The sequence below is a fragment of the Eurosta solidaginis genome, chromosome 4, assembly GCF_040869045.1.
Source record: "Eurosta solidaginis isolate ZX-2024a chromosome 4, ASM4086904v1, whole genome shotgun sequence".
NCBI lineage: Eukaryota > Metazoa > Arthropoda > Insecta > Diptera > Tephritidae > Eurosta > Eurosta solidaginis.
The window spans coordinates 97286072-97294409 of record NC_090322.1 but is presented as its reverse complement, the minus strand read 5'-3'; the positions used below and the strand labels follow the sequence as shown (position 1 = coordinate 97294409).

At 37.1% G+C, this 8338-nt stretch overlaps 1 long non-coding RNA gene across 1 annotated transcript; it reads left to right on the top strand.

The window, feature by feature from the left end:
- The first annotated feature begins 3633 nt into the window (after positions 1-3633).
- LOC137248077 (uncharacterized) lies at positions 3634-4152 on the top strand. Its single transcript, XR_010952056.1, has 3 exons — positions 3634-3735; positions 3800-3944; positions 4000-4152. It is a non-coding gene; the product is annotated as an uncharacterized lncRNA (long non-coding RNA).
- Positions 4153-8338: the final 4186 nt, after the last annotated feature.

Here is an 8338-nt window from a genome sequence, read left to right as displayed (position 1 = left end):
GCCATGATTCTGGAGAGCCGGCAGATCGTTACCCTGAATGGGTGCCGGGGCATCGAAACATACAGGTTAACGAGATGGCGGATGAGCTGGCACGGCGTAGAGTGGCTCTTTATGTCTCAGGAGCGAAGGAGGTCCTTGCACCCCTGGGACTCATCAAGGGTCGCATCTCCCAGCGCTAGTTGGGCGAGGCCAACAATAGGTGGAATCGGCTGCGGACCTGTAGAGTTTCCAAGAGCATGTGGCCCCTATATAACGAAAAACGATCGGGAGCTGTCCTTAAGATGAACAGAAGGGATATATCCAGAGTAGTTGCGGTGCTCACGGGCATTGGATAATTGGGGTACAGGCGGCATGGATGGGACTGGAACACAATACCTCCTGTCGCAGCTGCAAGCGTCCGGAGGCGGAGGAAACGGTTGAGCATCTGCTGTGCGAATGCCCAGCCCACTGTCGAAGCAAAATAAAGTTTCTTGGAAAGCCCTTTTTCGAAAGCCTCCCAGAACTCAAAGATGTTAGGGCGGGATAGCTTCTCAAATTCACAAACTTCACGGGATGGACATGGGGGGACGACTTCTTCCCTGAGGCACGTGAAAATGTTCATTAGTATGCTTACAATACCCTTTCATTGGTTAACTCACGAGTTTGTGGTATCAAAACGGCGCGTGAGCGCTAATTGGAGTCAATTGGGACTCTCCACTCCAACCAACTAACCAAGTAATCCAAAATTAAAGTCTCGTATGTAAAACAAATAGTTGAACAAGTATTTATCAATAAATGTTCACAAGTAAAAAGTAGCATCCTAACAGATTTCAACATTCTCCTGGAGTACAATATAGAAGTAAAAATAAATGAAATGAAAAATGAAATTGTAAAAAAAATTGAAATTGCTAATGAATTCCACAAGAGTAATGAATTTATTAGTAACTTAAAGACAGCTAGTTAGAACGTTAACACTAAAGGCTGAATTCTGTAATTCAGTCTCATCTCAAGCCTCTAAATTTGAGATTTTCCTTTAGAGATAATTTTTTTGACTTGAGATGATTTCGGTATTCAGTTAACGAAAGTCACAAAAACAATTCACCATATCAACGAAATTCACCAAAAAGACCATTTACTCATACATTGAAGAAGTAATATAGCATTGCATTTTGTCAACATAAATGGGTGGTATTGAGGCTAAGCTTGCGAAGACGCCGTTCATAATTGTGTATAGAAAATTCCAAAGTGTGTAGGTTCGAATCTCAGCGGCGCCACATAGAGTTCGATGTTTTTTTAATATTTTCTGTGTTTTTTATTTGTTCTATGCTTATTTTAATTTGAGGAATAACACAACATATATAAAGCGTTTTTCGCAAATAATATTGATATCTACTTTTTCTGAAATTTTCATGTTTGTGATCTGCCCCGGCCCAGCTCACAAATTAGTGATTGCTTTTGTGAGGCTGGAGACGCGAGACAGCTTACAGAATGGCAAATTGTTTCAAAAGTGATTTTCACCCCAAACAGTCTCTTATAGTGACTAGAGACGGCTTACTGAATTCAGCTGTAAATTGACATTTGCTCAGGCAGTTAAAAATAATGAGAACAAAATCGTTATTAAAACGAAAAATCAAAAAAGAAAGCGAAGGAAACTAAGAAAGTTGTTGAGCCCGCAGATGGCCTTGTCAGAAATGTTAAAGCAATAAACAAAGGGGCTATAATTGTGGAATGTAGAAACAAGGAAGTTTGTGAACAAGTCCGTCAGAAAGTACAAGAAACTATAGGAAAAGATTACGAAGCGGAGAAAACAAAAAAAAAAGTTAGACATAAAGGATAGTTAAGATAGTTGGTATAACTGAAAAAATTAGCAATTAACGGTTAATAGAGTGTTTAATGAAGCAGAATGATACGAGGTGTACGAAAATACGTAGGGAAGAAAGTTATATTGAATTAGTAGAAACTGACGCAATCACAGTTGAGAATATATTGCAGCAAAAAATACTGTATATAGAGTGGGATACCTGTGTCGCTTACTAACACGTAAGTGTTTTGAAATGCTTTAATTGCGCGGGATATAAGCACAAAACAAGCGCTTTTGCAAATAAAGTGGCTTGTAGCAAATGTGCTGGATCCCACGACAGCAAGGAATGTACATAAAATACGATTAAATGTGTTAACAGTTGTGAACTACTGAAAAAAAAGTGATTGACGTAGATGTCAATCATCACGCTTTCAGTAAAGACTGTCCGGCGTACAAAAAACACGCGCAGTTAAAAGTGTGCATTTAGCAACGAGCATTACATAAATTGAACTGTGTATATTTAAATATAAATAAATTGTTCACTGTATAGTATTGTTCAGAAAGCTGTTCCACAGATGAAATAACAAAACAAGATATCAACATATAAACCTTTACGGTGTAATTCTCATAGGAGACATACAGGAGGTGTTTTAGTATATGTACATGACTCAATAGAGTATAACCTTGTTTACAATAATACTAGCCGTGTTTTTTTTTTTTTTACACGCGTATACGTTTCGTTTTCGAGTGAAAAAAACACCTATCCTCGCTTAGATAATGTTTAGGATACCCATCTAGCGGCAGTGGTTAAACAACTAGCTGCAGCACAGGGTGTACCGAAAAGCGGAGACATAACCCTCTGTTGTATTTCTGTGTATAACATATAGCTGAATCAGTTGTGATAAATAGTGGAAGCGCAAAGAATACATAGAATTAGTGCAGAGGGTGAAACATAGACACATGCTTCAGTTACATCAGAGTATAATGCATATTGAAATTAATAGTACTAATTTTATGCGTAGCAATTTCAGAGGTGTATTTAAAGTTTGTCGCTTAGCAGTCCATATAAAGTTTAAGCGTAAACGTATATATGTATAGATGTGAAAAAACACAGCTACTATTAACAAAAATATTTGGTGTATAATCATCCCTATTATGGTTGTCAATAGTGAGAAAATTAGTGTCGACGCTCATGAATTGGTAACGGCGTTGTCAAAGTCGATAACTATTGACGGATGCTGATGCTTTTTGGCTATCGGTTAAAACCAGGGTTGCACCTTAACGTTAAGCTAATCGCTTATCAAAAAATTCCCACCGTTTCCGTTGAAACACTTCGAAATATTATCGATAAAGAAATTATCAAGATAAACTGTATCTCGTTTTTAACCGAAGCGAAAAGTTTTGTTAACGTTAAAAACGTTAACAAAAACGTGATGCTTTATGTTTGAATTGTGCTGGCTATGCTAGAGCCATGGTGAGGCCTTAAGGTGGTAACAGCGAGCGGACATACTCACAAACTCTATGTAATTTGTTTGTGTAATTCGTTGGTGGTAATGTCAAAAATACTCTGAGAAATGATCGTACTGTCAAAATTAATGAGAAAAGTTGCAATCAGCTTGGCTAATGATTTCACCTTAATGACTCCGCCATCAATCAGCTTTGCCAGCATAGTTTGAAATTAATAATCAACATAAAACATTTCATTTCGTTTTGATATGGAAGAAAACGAAACAAAATCATTTCGTTAATTTGACGTTCTTAACGTTGATAAACGAAACGAAATGACTTTGTTTCGTTTATTAACGTTAATTATCGTAACGAAATGATATCGGTTCGTTGGTTAAGCATGCCTGGTTAAAACAATACTGAAGTTGTGTTGATGTGACACAAAATTTGTCAACATAGAGCTTGGTGACGACAAGCTCTACAATACGAAATTCGGCAATTAAAATTTGGTAAAATAAGCCTTATTTATTCTTATAAATACACGTTATTTATTTATTTTTGATTAAATTTCAGAAAACGGTAAAAATAACCAACAACGACCAATTCACGGAGCTCGTTGCAGAAGTTCCAACAAATTTTAAGTCCCAATGGCAAGGTATTGCAAACAAATAGGAATGCTCTCGGACCACCACTCAAAAATGTTGAAGGTTGGCGAAAGGTGAAAAACTATTTATTTTACTACGTATATAGTTTAACTTTTTGTGAAATTCAAGGTTTGAAGAGGCCTTAAATGCAAGGTCAAAAGAAAGCTTGTCCACAATAAATAAGAGTGCCGTGGTACGGGAGGTGGATGATACAGGAAATTGGTGCTAAGCCCACTGGAGGACCAGGTTGCGAAATTAGTACATTAAAACAAAAAACATTTTAAATCGCAAATTTTACACTAAATATCAAATAACAACTGAACAAATTGTAAATAAACGATTGTCAAAAGTATAGGTATCATAGTTTTTCTATAAAATTATCGATAACACGTCAACGTCAATACATTGTTTTAGTAAATACCCATTCTGCATGCCGTTGATATCAATACGACGTGTTGTCGAAGACGATACAATATGGTTGATATTGACAACCATAATAAAGGTGAATAATAAAAATCAAAAACATCTTTCCCCAGTATCAAATAGGATTGGTTTATCATTCGCCTAGTGCGAGTGATGCTGAGTTTTTTGCATACCTCAACGAAGTTCCAAACTAAACCTGTCTTATACACGACAAGGTCGCCTTCATTGGGGATTACAACATAAATCTTAATAGAAGCACGACATAGAGCAAGCAGTTAGTTGACCTATTTAGGTCTTTTGCTACGGTACAAAAATATGGATTTTTATACCCGAAAGACCGATAATACCGAAACAATGATAGATCTGATGTTGCTGTTGTTGTAGCAGTGCTTCGCCCCATCCAATAGGTGTGACCGATCACAAATTGTCATCAATGTCCTTAAACGGGAGTCCAAGGAAACTCAAGGTGTAACCCCATTTAATGATAGATCTGCTCTTTACGAACAGTGAATCCATTTCATGTGAAAAATTGGAAGAGCATCAGATTTCTGATCACGAAACCATACTGTACAAAATCGAGTTAGATAGAGAATTTCAAATGAGAGTTAAAAGAACTATAATTTCTTGGGAATACTATGCATGTGATAGTCTTGTCAACCAAGTACGGCATGTTAACTATTCTGGTTTTAAGAATCTCACTGTCGAAAGCAAGGCTTCATTCCTAAACAATACATTATTGAATGAAATGACAACATTAACATACTCTAAAGAAATCACTATGAAACTTATTAATAAGTGGTATGACTCCGAACTAGCGAGTCTGCACAAATATAAATACAATCTATACACAATAGCCCAAACAACAGGTGAATGGAACGAATACAACCTTTCTAAGCGCAGGTATAAACGTCTTATAAAGATTAAAAAGGCCAAGTATATGGCACAAAGAATCACACATAATGTTGGGGATAGTAAGGCAATGAAAAGCATATGTATGTCCAAAAAAAAAAAAATAATAAATAAAGTATTGATAAACGACCAACTTTACACTCATGAGAATGAAATAGCCCAGTCGCTCAATAATTATTTCATCGGCAGTATAGTCGAAATAAGCTCGAATATTGCAGTTAAAAGCAATATCGTAGCACTTGCGGCTGTACAAAATGGCACTCTTACTTTCAAATTTCAGATAGTATCTACAAGCGATATACTAGAAATAGTAAATTCAAATATAAAATTGGAAGGAAAAAACTTATAACTGAAGGAGTCATAAGGGACTCTATAACATACATGGGATACTTTTATACTCAAATTGTAAATGAAAGTCTAGACAAAGAGGTAGTTCCTAACCTATGGAAAACTTCAATTGTGGTACCAATAGAGAAAGTCGAGAATACTATAAGAGCTGATGAGATAAGACCAATTAACACGTTAGCGTGTGAAGAAAAGATACTGGAAACGGTAGCTAAAAACCAGCTAGTGAAGTACCTAGATGATAAAAAAATTATTATACCCCAGCAATCAGATTTTCGGAAAAAACATTCTTGTGAAAGTGCCTTGAACCTAGTTTTAGCTAACTGGAAAGAAGATCTGAGCAGAAATTGACATATAATAGCTGTATTCCTAGACTTAAAACGTGCTTTTAAACTATCGATCAAAATTTATTGCTAAAAACACTTTATAGCATAGGTGTTACTAAAACGGAGCTAAAATGATTCCAAGAGTTTATTATGAAGAGAAGTCAAAGAACTGTAATTGGATCATCCCTGTCAGAAAAAAGAGAGGTGCCTGTTGGACGGCAAGGGTCTGTCCTGGCACCTATACTGATTTATATTAATGACATAACCAATTCTCTAAAGTACTTTGATATTAAACTCTTTGCTGACGATACATTTTTGATGCTTGGTTGAAATAATATCACTGAAATATCATATATATTATTTCTAATTGCTGTTTTTATGTAGGGGTCCCTTTTTCGCTCTTATTTGGAATCCAAATCTATAAATAAAGTTTTGGTTGTAAAGATGGAGATTCGGACTATTAGCGAGCTTTGGGGAATTTTGGTCGTATTGATTTTGTTAAAATAATTTGTTAAAAATAAACGATTGTGAGCACACAACGAAATCTATTTATACTATGGCACTATTGTGAATATTTGCACTGCATTACCGGCAGTTGCTACCAAACGTCAGATGGCAGCGAAAGCTGCAAATTTTAATTGATTAATAGAAAAGCTGATTTCTGTATTTGACAAGAGCCTTTTATATTGGTTGCGCAAGATGCGGACGGGTCCGACTCGTATATAAAATTACAAGAAGACTTAAACAGAGTATGTTGTTACGAATGTTAGCAAAACTAAGGGGTGCTGCCATTTCTAGGCCGATGCTAAGCAGTGTAGTGAATTCACATCAATAATTCAATCATTATGTATCTACATAAACGAATCAATAATTGCGTCTACACATATGTACGTATACGAGCAGCGGAGAAGCAATGCACAAACACATGCATATATCTTATCTGAGTTGTCACAAGAGAGGGCAATAATTTGTGCAAGTATTACTCAAATGAGAAATTATACATCCGTAGTCGTAGCTGAGAGATTTATAACTAACTAAGTAAAATTCTGGAAGCGCCTTGAAGATGCCACGAGGAAATCACAGAATATAAAAGCATCAGCGGTAGAGGCGCTATGGCCAGTTTCGATTAAGACGCTATCTAGCGAGCAATAGAAGTACTTTAATAAAGGCCATTTTTTCATTATTCAACATTGGAGTTATTTATTCAACAGTTTAGTGATTCGAACTTAGCAGAATGGCAAATAAGAGGATTTGCAAGTAAATTCGTTACAATTGGTGTCAGAAGTGGGATTGTTGAATAAATTCCAGAGGACAACTAGAACATGGCAAAGTTCAGTGAATTGAAGATTTAGCAACTAAAGAAGGAGTTGGAGAGCCGTGGATTGAATACAAGCGGCGTTAAACTCGAACTTCAGGCACGGCTACGAGAGGCAATGGAAGCAGAGGGAATTGATGTGGATGAGTATGGCTTTATCCTGATGGGGACGAAACAACAACAAAAATTTAAGAAAAAAAACGAAACATCGCAGACAGTTACGAGCACAGACTTGAACATGATTTTGGCTGCAATATCTGCACAAACATCGACAGTAAAAGAAATGTTGTCAGAAATAACATCGAAGATTGAAACACAAGAAACGCGTATGTCAGAAATGTCGACACAGATTACATCCAAGATGGAGACTCAACTGGAAGAACAGAAAACGTATATGTCATCACAGATGGAATCACAGGAGACACGTATAGCATCTCAACTGGAATCGCAGGAGAACCGTATAACATCGAAGATTGAAGCACAAGAGGCACGAATATCCGAAATGTCGGCACAAATATCAGCGCAGATCTCTGCACAACTGGAAGAGCAAGAAGGACGTATTTCTTCGAAGATGGAGGCGCAAGACACAAAAATTTTGCAACTTTAGAACAAAATCGATGCCGAGATTGAAACATTGCGAGGTCATATACAGGAGTTGCAACTAATTCGCCCAGTTCTTTCAGCAAGCAATACGAAGGTAAAAACTCCATCTTTTGACGGCTCTGTTCCTTTCCAGGTATTTAAGATTCAGTTTGAGAAAACCGCAGCAGTGAACAACAGGAGTGCTGAAGATAAAGTTGCTGCACTATTCGTGGCATTGAAAGGATCTGCTGCTGAAATCCTATAGACTATTCCCGAGGGAGAGCGGAACAACTACGAAACATTGATGAGCGCTCTAGAGAGGCGATACGGAAGCGAACACAGGAAGTAGATACACCAAATAGAGTTGCAAAACCGCTACCAAAAAGCTAATGAGACTTTGGAGGAGTTTGCGTCAGATGTCGAAAGGCTTGCACATTTGGCGAATGCCAACGCACCCGTGGAATACACCGAGAGGGTAAAATTCCAGAGTTTTATAAATAGCATACGGGACGTAGAAACGAAGCGAGCGGCATGTGCAAACCCAAAACCAACATTCGCAGAAACCGTG